Below are 13,339 nucleotides of genomic sequence, written 5' to 3' on the forward strand. Positions count from 1 at the left end.
AGCCTAGATGATAACCCCTCCTCCTGGTGACCCCTCCTCCTGGTGATAACTCCAACCTCCTCCCCCATGGTAACTTTGTCAGTTTTGAAAGTTGTTTTTGTCACACCAACATGGGCCTGGTAACTGAACCACTTTTATCTGTTATTAACTTTATTAAGCGCGTGATACATACATCTCCTATCATTGCGTAGTTATTTTCCTTAATTTTTGTCGTGCTTACCTAACAAGACTGCACTCGTAATAGCACGTGTGTACTCATATTCATCTGAAATTTGTTATTATTCCCTCATTTTTTAATTATCACGATAAGTCTTGTGCCACTATCCTGGTAAGTCTTGTGCCACTATCCTGGTAACTCAAATGCTCAAACCATGATTATTTCTGTTTGATGGACATGATAACTCCAGCCATATATATTCATTTCCAATTCTGGGTTGTAAAGTTCTTTTTCCTGAATTTTTAATACATGTTTTGATGTTATCACACCTGCTTCTCATTATGCACCAATGCTATCTAATATGTTTAAAAAAATCCCATACTGGTGTGCTGGTAACCCACATCCACATTACCTGGTATTTTCTGTAACGTGGGTCTGATAACTTAATGTATATTGACTCAATCTTTAATTCTTGTTTCTTTTCAATATATTTTATCTTGGTTATCACTACTGTTCATGTCCTCCTCCCTCTTTTCTTGTTTATGTAACACCGGAAGTTGGTCGTGTGCAAGTGTATGATGTCGAGATTGATGATGATGAGGTTCTCATGTGATGGGAAGAGTTTGAACATGACAATCCAGCATTAAAAGGGAAATCGAATGTTCAAATAGGTGATTTTTCTGCTCCCTAAACATTGCAACCCTTGCATAAATCCCTTTCTTTGTCTTTCAGCTATGGAAAACATGTGACAGTTGATAAGTTATGATTCACCACTTGATAAGTCAATCACTCTTCTACTGATAACTTATGTTTTTCAATGTTTTTTTGTTTTTTGACTTTTGCTTACTCATGTCCTTGTTACATTATACATCTTTTAGTTATATTTTTTCTGTTTTTACCAGACCACTCTCAAAGTCCAACATTTGTTACACCAGAGTTACCACCTCGCACAAAGCATTTAGTATGCAGTGCAAACCCTAAATCCTTTATTCAAAAAGTTAGGGTCACCCACCCGTCAAAATACCTGCTCCCGCCTTTTGCCACCCTCACATCGACCGAGGAGGAAGAGTTTGTTTACAATGAAGTTATCAAGCATGCAACTGATTCTAACTCCAAGATTAAAGAGTTTGTTTCCCTCTTTTTCTCATTTTTTAACATAAATCATTATTTGTGTTCCATCTTTGGAAATGTTTTTTTAAATATTTTTGTGTTGTAGTTAGGGTCATCGACATTGATGGTAGGTGGGTCACCCTCGGTGAGCTTGCCAATGTGTGAAGGGAATTGGGAAACTATCAACCAGCATTGCTGAGTTACATGTTCGCATTCTTCAGCATAAGGAAACCCCAAACAGGTTCATCTTCCCTTGGGTGTGTCTGTGTATCTATTGATAGGACACTTCAAATCCAAGTGTCTATTGAAGTATTTCCGACGGGATCAGTTTTACATTCTTAGTCACCAGGATCAGGTATGTTGTGTTTGCTGGATCTGGCATGTTATGTTTGCTGGTTCTGATAACTTTACAGTTAGTGTCTTGGTAACATCCTGTTAATACCAGTACTCTTTTTTTCACCCTGACATTGTTTGTTCTTCATGTCATGATAACCTCTTTCATGCACACTCACAACTTTGACCTTTATGCCCTGATAATCTTTTCTAGTTGCCTCCCGTGTGAATTCCAGTACCATTTTGATCTTTGTAATTTTGTTCTTTCTCCCCTGCCAAGCTTACTGCCTTTTATTTTTTTGCAGCTGCTATTCCCTGCTTTGCAAAAGTTGGGTATCGGTCCAAATGACGGGCATTGGTATGTGTTGTCACTAGATCCCAGGGCGATGCGGTTTGAAGTTCTAGATTCATTGCATGAACAAGATAGTCCTTCTCTTCACGAGCATGTGACAAGATACATGAATGCTATAAAGAAGGCTTGATTGATAAATTACAAGGACTCGCATAAGCAAATCCAGGATTATGAACTTGTGTACATTGATGTGTTGAAACAAGATAATGGGTTAGTTGTGGATTATTCACTCTCTTTTTAACACCCCACTATATGTTTTCTTATCCCTGTTTATTGACCCGGTCTCAAACTCCAATTAAACTGTCTGTGGGTTGTTTTTTTCATCACTAATGTTTCAGCATTGTTTGTATATTTTTCGCCTGCACGTATCTCGAGGTGTGGGATGGCAAAAATGTTCCGGCCTTAACTCACGAACAAATTCCAGCTCTCCGGAAAATTTTCACATTGAGGTGGTTAGATCATGAAGAAAACAAATGCAAGCTGTGGCGTTATCATCTGTTTGGCAGTGGCTGATGAGGTGATATTTTTTTACAACAATGTGATAACTTTTACCAAACTGTCCTGATAACTTTTTTTACATGAATCTGTCATGACAATGTCATGGACCAAAGTGTTCACATGCTGTTTTACTATAGTATACAAATTCCAAACTCATTGACCATATGATAAATTCATTGTTGTCATTATAATTTGGATCACATTTTATTTGAAAATTGCAATCATCTTCTTGACGAAGACCGGGATTACTTGCTTCTAATTTTTAGAAGTCCAAGCAGGCGTAATTTTTTGTTCATAATTTATACAATGCAGTGCCGGTAGCCTACAATAAATGTAGATATAAAAATTTTGGATTTACAAATCCATGTCAACTTCATCATACAGTGCTGGTAACTGGCATACTAGGGAACTGATAGCTTGCATAAAATATAGATATACACTTTTTTTGCATTACAAAGCCATGATAACTATATGATACAATGTTGATAACTGGAATGGTATGGGGCTTGTAGCTTGCACATTATGGTCCATGAAAAGAATGTAGCCACCATCTTCCCTTTTCATTGCACCTTCTTCATTTATCTTGCTAGGGGAGATTTGCATTTGTGTTTGTCGTGGTCGAAGCTCCCGCACACACCACATTTCCTTTTTGGCTTGGGCTTTGCAATCTCAAAACATGATTGCTTCCTTTTTGACTTTGGCCGCCTCTTCGTTGTAGTCTTGGGAGGGTCTAGTATCACCTTTGTGTTTGAGGATGGAGCTGCATCAGGATGTGGGGGCTGGATGACAAACGCATGATTGTTTTTGCTAGCATGTATCGTCACACGCACACTTTCTTGCTGTGTGGATGTGTTATCCTATTGCTGCACATTAGTGGCACTTTCTTGTTGTGTGGCGAGGTTCTCCTGTCGCTGCACATTAGTGGCACTTGTTTGATGTGTGGCTGGGTTCTCCTGTTGTTTTGCATCGGGGGCGTTTTGGTGTTGTGTGGCGGAGTTGTCTTTATTCACCCACCCCATTGGTATCGAGCAGGGTTCCAGCTGTCCTCGAAATGATCCTTTTGCTTCTTCCTTTTCCTTTCTTGCTTTTCTAAGTTGATTGTTCTTCAGGGTTTCAAGCTCCTCCTTGAAATTATACAGGTGTTTTCTTGCCAATCTGGTTCCATCATCTGTTAGGCAGGCATCTTGGTTGGTGCCTTAAATTCTTTAAGAATTGACGTATATCGCATGACACTTTTCCCTTCCTCTGGCATCCACTTCTTAACTGTTGGCTGTTCGAAATCAAATTGGATAAGATCCTCCTCTATATCCCAAGTCCACCTCTTTACCATGTACTTTTCAGGTATCTCGTAAACCCCAGTCTGGTCCATAACTCGTAGTACGTGTGCACCCAGTAGTCTATCACGATCAAACTCGCACTGAGCTGACCTTGAAGGTACCATCATCTACTGCGTCGCATCTGTAGGCTGATTTCACCTTCATCTCCACCTGGAACTTGCAAAACAGGTTATGTGTGTACAGCCCCCGCACCTACATCTCCAGCGGGTTCATCGAGTACATTTTGGTTTTTTGTACATTGTTTCCAACTGCTCTTTTGACACGCTAGCCATCACCTTATCCTGTATCGCAGTGTACTGTTGTGCGAATTCGATCAGTGAGTTGTTTGGGTTGACAGACTTTTTGAGTTAAAACCCTCGCTTCTTGCCGTGGTTTGCAAGAACGGAAAAAATCGTGCATATAGTATGCCGGGACCCAACACTTCCTATTTTCCCACAGCCATTTGAAATGCTCGTTGTCGGTCTGGTCATATGCTTCCATCATCATCCACCACTTGTGTTCAAACTCCTCAACTGCATTCATAACAGAAACATGATAACATCAGTTATTGAATGGTGGTAACCTTAGTTCAGACATGTTGGTAACTAGAACACCATAATTATTGATAATCCTATCACACAAACTTGGTTACTTTAGTTCAAGCATCATGGTAAGTACCTTGCACATAGGATGATTTTTTTGTCCACGACGAATACCGCTCGGTGTGTGTAGTACAAGAATCATTTTTAAATAGCAAAAATCAAGATTCCTATCAATCGCCACTAGTTGGTGATTTAAAAATTGTAACTTGTGGGGCGTACAACAGAAATGCCCGCAACAAACATGAACATGATAGGTACAGTACAGAAAATAATGAATGGAGGTAATCTTTGTTATAATCCTCTGGTAACATGTCACCTTCTTACATGGTAATTATTGATATCATGCATGTAAACCCATTTTCTTGTGTTTAAGGTAGTGAGGGTGGGAAATAAAATACCAGTCAGGCTGTTGTCAACACAATCCTTCAATGCATTGTTTAGTGGCTCATTGTTAGCCATCAGCTTCCCAAGCTTCTATTGTGCTTTTTTCATTATATGCCAGCGGCAATTCCTATGTACTATCCCGATGAACGCCTCATCAATAGCACTCATCATTGCAAAATCTTGATCTGTTATTATGTTCTTTGGCGCAATTCCACCCATTGCATGCAAGAATAAATTAAACAACCACACAAAGTTACCAGATAGTTCGTTTCGAACAAATCCACAACCAAACTGGATTGACTACCCATGGTTATTAATGCCAATGAAGGGCGCACAGGGCATCTTGTACATGTTTTTCATGTATGTTATGTCGAATGATATGACATCATTGTATCTCGCATATGCCCTGCGCGACGCACCATCTATCCAGAACAAATGTTCCACTCTGTCCTCATCATCAAGCTTTATTCTCCAATAGAAATCTGGATCTTGTGCCTTCATAACTTGGAAGTATGAGATTGTGCTCCCCACATCAGCATGGCGGTACTCCATGCGGAATTTAGCTCGCTGGTTTGCGATGTCCTTTGTTGTGTATGGTACATCTTTAGGAGACCCGTAGAACCATTGCATTAGTTGCATCTGTCTTGCTGTCTCGATGTTGCATCCGTGCAATATCTTCAAGAAGTCCTGCTCATCCTTGGGAATGTTCCTATGTGATGATAGGAACTTTGTCAAGGATGGCTTTCTTATCAGAGGGTGGTTGTGGTCGTCGTTGAAGCATTTGACTCTCCACTATGCATCTGTGTGGGTGATGTAAAGGTGCGCCAGAGATCCCGACCTCACAACCTTCCCTCTTTTCCTCTTCTTCACGATGCCTTTTGTGTTCTGCCCATCCTGTGTCTCCTCCTTGTTTGTTTTTGGCTTACCGTATTTCCCACAAACCAAGAGGACTCTGCTTACAGTGTCGTCTTTAATTGTTTTTCTGTATTCCAGCCTCATCCCAAACCCATGTCTGAGTGCATATTGCTTGTAGTGATCATAAGCTTCCTCAAAAGTATCAAACTGCATCATTTCATCAGGAGGCTTTGGTGTGGAGTATGCCTCGGTGTTTTTATCTCCCTGATCAGCATTTTCTCCTCCTGTTTCTGGACTCGCTGGCTCGCTGACTGAATGATCGAAGAAGCTTTCTCTCCCCCCCCCCATGCTGCTAGTTGTCGGTTCTTTGCTTGTCTCTTGGACCATTGTGTTGCTTCTATATGTAGCTCCTGTAATGTTTTTGAAGTTGTTAGTTTGTGTTATATTTCTGCATGCCAAAACTTGTGGTAGCTGGTACTCCACTTGCCTGGTAAAGTTTGCATGCAGTAAGATGTTTTTGTAGTAGTAAACTGAAAGCATGTAACTGTAATACAGATTGCATGATAATTCTTATGCAGTAAGTGTGGTGAGTGTACCTAATTTCATGGTAACTTGTGTGCATTAAGCTTGGTGATTGTGAACTGATGCATGGTGAATGTGGTAGTTGTAAATAACATAGTTGGTAAATGCATTTCAAGTATGATGGTAACAAGTCTGTGAATAAAAATTTGGTAGCATGGTAAATGTTTTACCTTCGTATGTTTTGTTGATGTTTGCAGAACCAAAGCTTGTCGTGTGTGCTTGTTCACACTGTTGGTTTGCCCTCACACCACTCATCGTGATATCCACATTACCCCCATTGTCATGTGCCATTTTGTTGTGTTGCGGCACCTGCTAGCACATATAATTGCATCCATCAATTCCACACTTACAAGCAATTTTGATTATTTTTTCACAACAACTATAATTTTTTTCTTTTTCTGCACTGATTACTTCATTTTTATAACAGGTATCATTTTTGGAGTAACCAGCATATGGGAGTATGACAGCGATAGTTCCTATCAACCTCATTTCATCAACACCATTTCTTGTCAAACAAATCTGGTGGCAACAATGTAAATCAACACATGGTATTCTTATAGTGTTTTATCACCTTTGGTTTTGAGTTTTCCTGGTAAATTGTAATGAATTAGCATGATAACTTGTTCTGACATGGGTTTGTTCAATAAAAAAGGATCTTTTTTATGTTGAATAAGTGTTAAAGGATGTTGATTACTCAATGCACACACTTTGTAATCTATATTGACATGAAATGGTAACTCAGTTATTAATGAGAAATTTCATACATGTAGTTCTAACATGCTTCAAAAAAGATAGCTTAATAAATTGATGATGATAACCTATATGGATTTATAATGGTAACTCAGTGATGAGGTATCTCAATGTTGTAATGAATCTGTAGGTAGGAACATGGATCGATTTTACCAACTTTTTTGGCTTTAAAAAAGGCAGATTTATTCAATATTTTGCTGGTAACCTGACAGAATTTGAGTGGAAACTCAATTACAACGGACGTATTACACACATGCAGTAAAAGGGCTACCTTTTTCTGCATGTTTTTGGCTCTGTTCTTTAGTTCTGGTTGTTCTTTTTCCTATCTATTTTTTGCCTTGATTTTGTTGGTATGAAATGTAAATGCAGCATGTGTATAGAGGTTGAATTACTTACCTCCTCGATTTTTTGCCTGATTATGTCGAAATTCAGACGAACTGGGGTACTTGTTCCCGCAGCTTGTGGTAACACTTGTGATGTTGATGTGGTAAACCAGGCCCCTCTCTCAAATCCTTGTGTTTTGGTAGTGTTTTTCGTGGGTTCTTTTGTTGGATCAGATCTGGGGCACAGGTCGTCATCGATGGAGGCACGTCAGGGAGAGAGGAGAACAGATCGGGGCAGGTGGCCGTTTCTTGCGATAGAGGTAAGAAACTAGGTTTTGCGTGTTAAGTAACGTGCGGGCTAAGGTGGGCCAAAGGGGTTGTGTTTTGGGCCTCATGCGTAGCGCGTGCTGGGCCTCGCTAAAGAAGGCTCGGTCATCGTGGGTGGCTCTAGCGAAGTCACGCGGGAGGGCGCGGGTGGATGATTGTGCGGATCTGATGCTTATCGTCCTGCTGACTGGTGGTTAGTCGCGTCCATGTGACTATTGCTTTCCAGTTAGTTGTTTTGGCTTGGGTGGAAGTGGTTTGATATGTACCATCTAGAGGTCTAAATTGGTGTCCGCCAATGTCCAGGTTCGGTAGTGGTACCAACCGATTTTCCCGTATAATAATTGCCTACTAATGTAAAAACAGTGTCAATATTGTTTTCACAGTATGCTCTATACAGGAGCTACTGCTGGTTTATTGTGATATCCACACTTTTTATTAAAGTTATATTACATTTTATTAATTTTATATTACTCTAATTGACTAATAGTATAAACATTGATGATCTATGCGTATGAGATAAGGAAGTAGTGTATTCCCTATCTTTATTAAATATGTATCATATAATAATAATATGACAGACCAAGAGACACTAGTAGAAAAAGGGCCTAATGTGAAGCACATTAGTCCCAGTTTGTAGTTGAACCGACACTAATGGTTACATTAGTGCCGGTTCAAACGGCTAGGCGGGCGTCGCTCATTAGTACCGGTTCGTGGCGGACCTTTAGTACCGGTTCATGCCACGAACCGGTACTAAAGAGGTTGTGGCAGGATGTTGGCAGGCTAGGGCCCCACCATCACCTTTAGTATCGGTTCATGCCACAAACCGATACTTATGTTTTTTAGTTGTAGCGGTTTTTAGACCCACCTTGCTCCGTTAATAGGGTTTTACCACCTTAAATATGTTACTTATCAAACTATCACAACCACTTGGTCTTCACTGAACTCAGGATCTGTGGCCGCAATAGGAATCTTTGCCAGTTCTTAAACCGGGGAAGATTCCTATTGACAATTCAGATTCTACACAAAAAGATCATTGATGATCAATGTATTTTTTATGTATATTTTTACATGTTTACAAGGACGAAAACTCATCTGTTACACCGGCACTTTATTTTTTAACTTATTACAACTCCAGACTTTTGTTGCGTTCAGTATGCACCATTCAAAGCCACGTCATCAACTTTCAACCCTTTCTAACATCATTTGCTATTTTTCATGCATTTATAGATTTGTTTTGAGCTAAATGACCCTGAAATTGAAAAGCACTACAAATGAACTCTGAAAAGGTTAAAACTTTGCATGGTATCATAATTTCACCCACATAGCAAGTGCAAAAAAGTAGAAAGGGTTACAGCAAAAACTGGATGCACTTCGTGTACAAACTAGACAATCTCTTTCGAAGTATCAGGGTTTCAGACGAAAACTCATCTGTTACACCGGCACTTCATTTTTTTAACTTATTACAACTCCAGACTTTTGTTGCATTCAGTATGCACCATTCAAAGCCACGTCATCAACTTTCAACCCTTTATGACATTATTTGCTATTTTCATTCATTTACGGATTTGTTTTGAGCTAAATGACCCTGAAATTGAAAAGCACTACAAATGAACTCTGAAAATGTTGAAACTTGGCATGGTATCATCATTTCACCCACATAGCATGTGCGAAAAAGTAGAGAGGGTTACGGCAAAAACTGGATGCACTTCGTGTACAAACTGGACAATCTCTTTCGAAGTATCAGGGTTTCGGACGAAAACTCATCTGTTACACCAACACTTCATTTTTTTAAATTTATTAAAACTCCAGACTTTTATTGTGTTCAGTATGCACCATTCAAAGCCACGTCATCAACTTTCAACCATTTCTGACATCATTTGCTATTTTTCATGCATTTACAGATTTGTTTTGAGCTAAATGACCCTGAAATTGAAAAGCATTACAAATGAACTCTGAATATTGAAACTTGGCATGGTATCATCATTTCACCCACATAGCATGTGCAAAAAAGTAGAGAGAGTTACGGCAAAAATTGGATCCACTTCGTGTACAAACTAGACAATCTCTTTCGAAGTATTAGGGTTTCGGACGAAAACTCATCTGTTACACTGGCACTTCATTTTTTTAAACTTATTACAACTCCAGAATGTTTTTGCATTCAGTATGCACCATTCAAAGCCACGTCATCAACTTTTAACCCTTTGTGACATCATTTGCTATTTTTCATGCATTTATAGATTTGTTTTGAGCTAAATGACTCTCAAATTGAAAAGCATTACAAATGAACTCTGAAAAGGTTGAAACTTGGCATGGTATCATCATTTCACCCACATAGCATGTGCAAAAAAGTAGAGAGGGTTACGGCAAAAACTGGATGCACTTCGTGTACAAACTGGACAATCTCTTTCGAAGTATCAGAGTTTCGGACGAAAACTCATTTGTTACACCGGCACTTCATTTTTTTAAACTTATTACATCTCCAGACTTTTGTTGCATTCAGTATGCACCATTCAAAGCCACGTCATCAACTTTCAATCCTTTCTGACATCATTTGCTATTTTTCATGCATTTACATATTTGTTTTGAGCTAAATGACCCGAAATTGAAAAGCACTACAAATGAACTCTGAAATGGTTGAAACTTCACATGCTATCATCATTTCACTCACCATGGCATGTGCGAAAAAGTAGAGAGGGTTACTTAAAAAACTAGATGCAATTCGTATACAAACTGAACAATCTTTTTCGAAGTATGAGGGTTTCAGACGAAAACTCATCTGTTACACCGGCACTTCATTTTTTTAAACTTATTACAACTCCAGACTTTTGTTGCTTTCAGTATACACCATTCAAAGCCACGTCATCACCTTCGTGTACAAATTGTACAATCTCTGCTGTTTTTCAAGCATTTACAGATTTGTTACAAAGGCACTTCTCATTTTTTTAACCTATTACAACTCAGAAATAAATAGAAGAATATTAATTTTTTTGTACCTAAAGCAAAAATATTCACAAAGAAACTTTAAATACAGCATAAAACAGCTCCAAAATAAATAAAAGAATATTCAATTTTTTGTAACTAAAGCAAAAATATTCACAAAGAAACTCTAAATACAGTATAAAACTACTCAGAAATAAATAAAAGAATATTAAATTTTTTGTACCTAAAGAAAAAATATTCACAAAGAAACTCTAAGTACAACATCAAACAACTTAGACATAAATAAATGAAAATAAATAAAACAGAAAAAAAACATAAACAAAAACTCTGTGCGTTCCCGAGTACACCTGCCTGGCCTTGGGCCTGAAAACAGGCCCATAAGGCCGAGAAGGCCCACAGGGCAGCGCACCAAAGTTAGGTCCGGAAGCCTGCTAAAGAGAGGAGCTCGAGAGAGCTACCGCACTGGCGCTTATAAACCAGTGCGGACGCCTCTTGGCTAGCGAGGTGGGACTAAACATGCCGCATAGGACCTGCGCCAGTGCGAGCCTTTAGTACCGGTTCGTGGCTCCACCCGGTACTAAAGGGTGGTCTTTAGTATCGGTTGCATCCACGAACCGGTACTACAGGTGGTCGCTTCCCGCCGTTTGGCCTGGCCAAATTTGACCTTTAGTACCGGTTGGTGGCACCAACCGGTACTAAAGGCATGTCCTATATATATAGCACTTACAAAAAATTTAGTTAGTTTCTTCTCATCTGCTTCTTCGTCGTCGCGACCGTCCCCGTCGTCGCCGCGCCCGTCGCCCCGTCGTCGCCCCCGCCGCGCCCGTCCCCGTCACCCCGCCGCCATCACCCCATCATCGCTCCCGTCATGCACGCCCGTCGTCGTACGTCCCCGTCCCTGTCACCGCCCTCGGCCGTTGCGCGCGCCCGGTCCGTCCTCGTACGTCGCCGCCCCCCGTCGCCTTGCATAGCTGGCCATCGCCCCGCTATAAATAGTTTCTTTTTTCTGTTTTTTAATTTTTTTATACTTTTAGTTTATATAAATGTTAGATTTATGTCAATTTTTATACTTTTATTTATGTCAATTTATATATATATATATATATATATATATAGAGAGAGAGAGAGAGAGAGAAATGTTAGATATTAATTTCAAATGTTAGATGAATTAAAGATAATAATGTAGATATATTAATGTCAAATGTTAGATGAATTAGCTAGATAAATTTAGGTATATATATGAGATTTGATGATCTAATAATTAATTAAAAGATTACTATAGAACTAGTTTATTTTTAGTAAGAAGCTTAATAGAACTAGTTTATTTTTAGTAAATGCTTAGTTGAATTAGTTGAATTAATAGAACTAGTTGAATTAATATAACTGCTAGTAAGTGTTTATAACAATTAATGTTTCAACTATATGAACATAGGAAATATCTGACGATGATAATGATTTTGTTATGTGCGAATACTGCGAAGACAAGCGCGACACATGCGACAGAAATTTCCTAGTTGATGGTAGGCTCTTCAGCATCAAGCTGGATGAGACCTTTGTAGTGAATGCAGTAAGTCACAATGACAAGTCTTTTTTATTAATTAAGCATATGCTTCATTTGCTTCAACTTATAATTTTCATTTTTTACTATTCTACTAGCGTATCCCCTGCCATGCAAGAATTTTTGTCTTGGATAAGATATGTTTCGGTACTTAAAGACCGAGCATTGTTATACTTTCCATGCAAAATTATACAATGCAGACACCTACACCTATTTTGAATGCAAAACTTGGCAAGCGCTATGCAAGGCTTATGCATTTGAGCCTGATATGGTTATCACCTTTGATATTCGTCCGGAAGATGATATTGAAGGTAATACCGATATCTGGGTCGATGTGCAGACGCCTTTGTTCTACCATTATGTGAGTTCCCCGACCATATTTAGGTCTTTGATATTGTTTATTTCAAAAATAGTTGATAACTAATTTCTATTGATAGCTTATTTACATTCAAGCTAATATGTTTGGCGCTTGGTAGACAGGACCGTCCACTGTTTCGGGGCTGAACTAAACTGCGAGGAGATACGTCAATATGTTTCATGGCTTGAGGATCTTCATGCTGTCAAGAGAAATTATTTTCCTAGACTTGCAAATCTTAGTACTCAAAACGTGCGACCAATAGTGCTCGTATTGAACTACAATCACATCTATTTAGGAAAGATGGTAAGATTTTTACTATATGTCTTGAGTGCATCTTTTGCATACATTATTTTTTAAGCTAAACTTCATTGCTAAGTATGTTACTATACGATGTTCTTCAACAGGGACCCCCGATGATAGTTGTGCATTAGTGGATCTCGACTAACGGTCGCCTGTCAATGGTTAGCTTACGGCCAAGACATCCTACATTACACATGAGTGCATTCAGGATTTCTAAAACCGAGGAATGCTTAATAGTGAAAGACTAGAGCAAAATTGTGAATGATCCTAGAGAAGTACTAGGGGGCAACAATCAGAAGCGCAACCCACGATTCGGAGACAGGTTAATTTGCATACTCCAATATGATGAATCAGGAGAGCTACACATGTTCTATGCCATTTTACCTGAGAGAGAGCAGCATGAGTGATTAGGTAGTTCCTGCTCTTAGTACTTGTCCTCTCATGTCCGTGTTCTTCATCCTGAACTTAATTATTAGTGATTTGCTTTTGTGGTCTTAGTTATGAACGCTTATAATAATCTCATGACCATGTTGAACTCGATGATATCTTTACTTTTTGTACAAGTGAATGTTTCTTCTTTAACCTAGTGTTGGT

The sequence above is a fragment of the Triticum dicoccoides genome, chromosome 2B (assembly GCF_002162155.2).
Source record: "Triticum dicoccoides isolate Atlit2015 ecotype Zavitan chromosome 2B, WEW_v2.0, whole genome shotgun sequence".
Lineage (NCBI taxonomy): Eukaryota > Viridiplantae > Streptophyta > Magnoliopsida > Poales > Poaceae > Triticum > Triticum dicoccoides.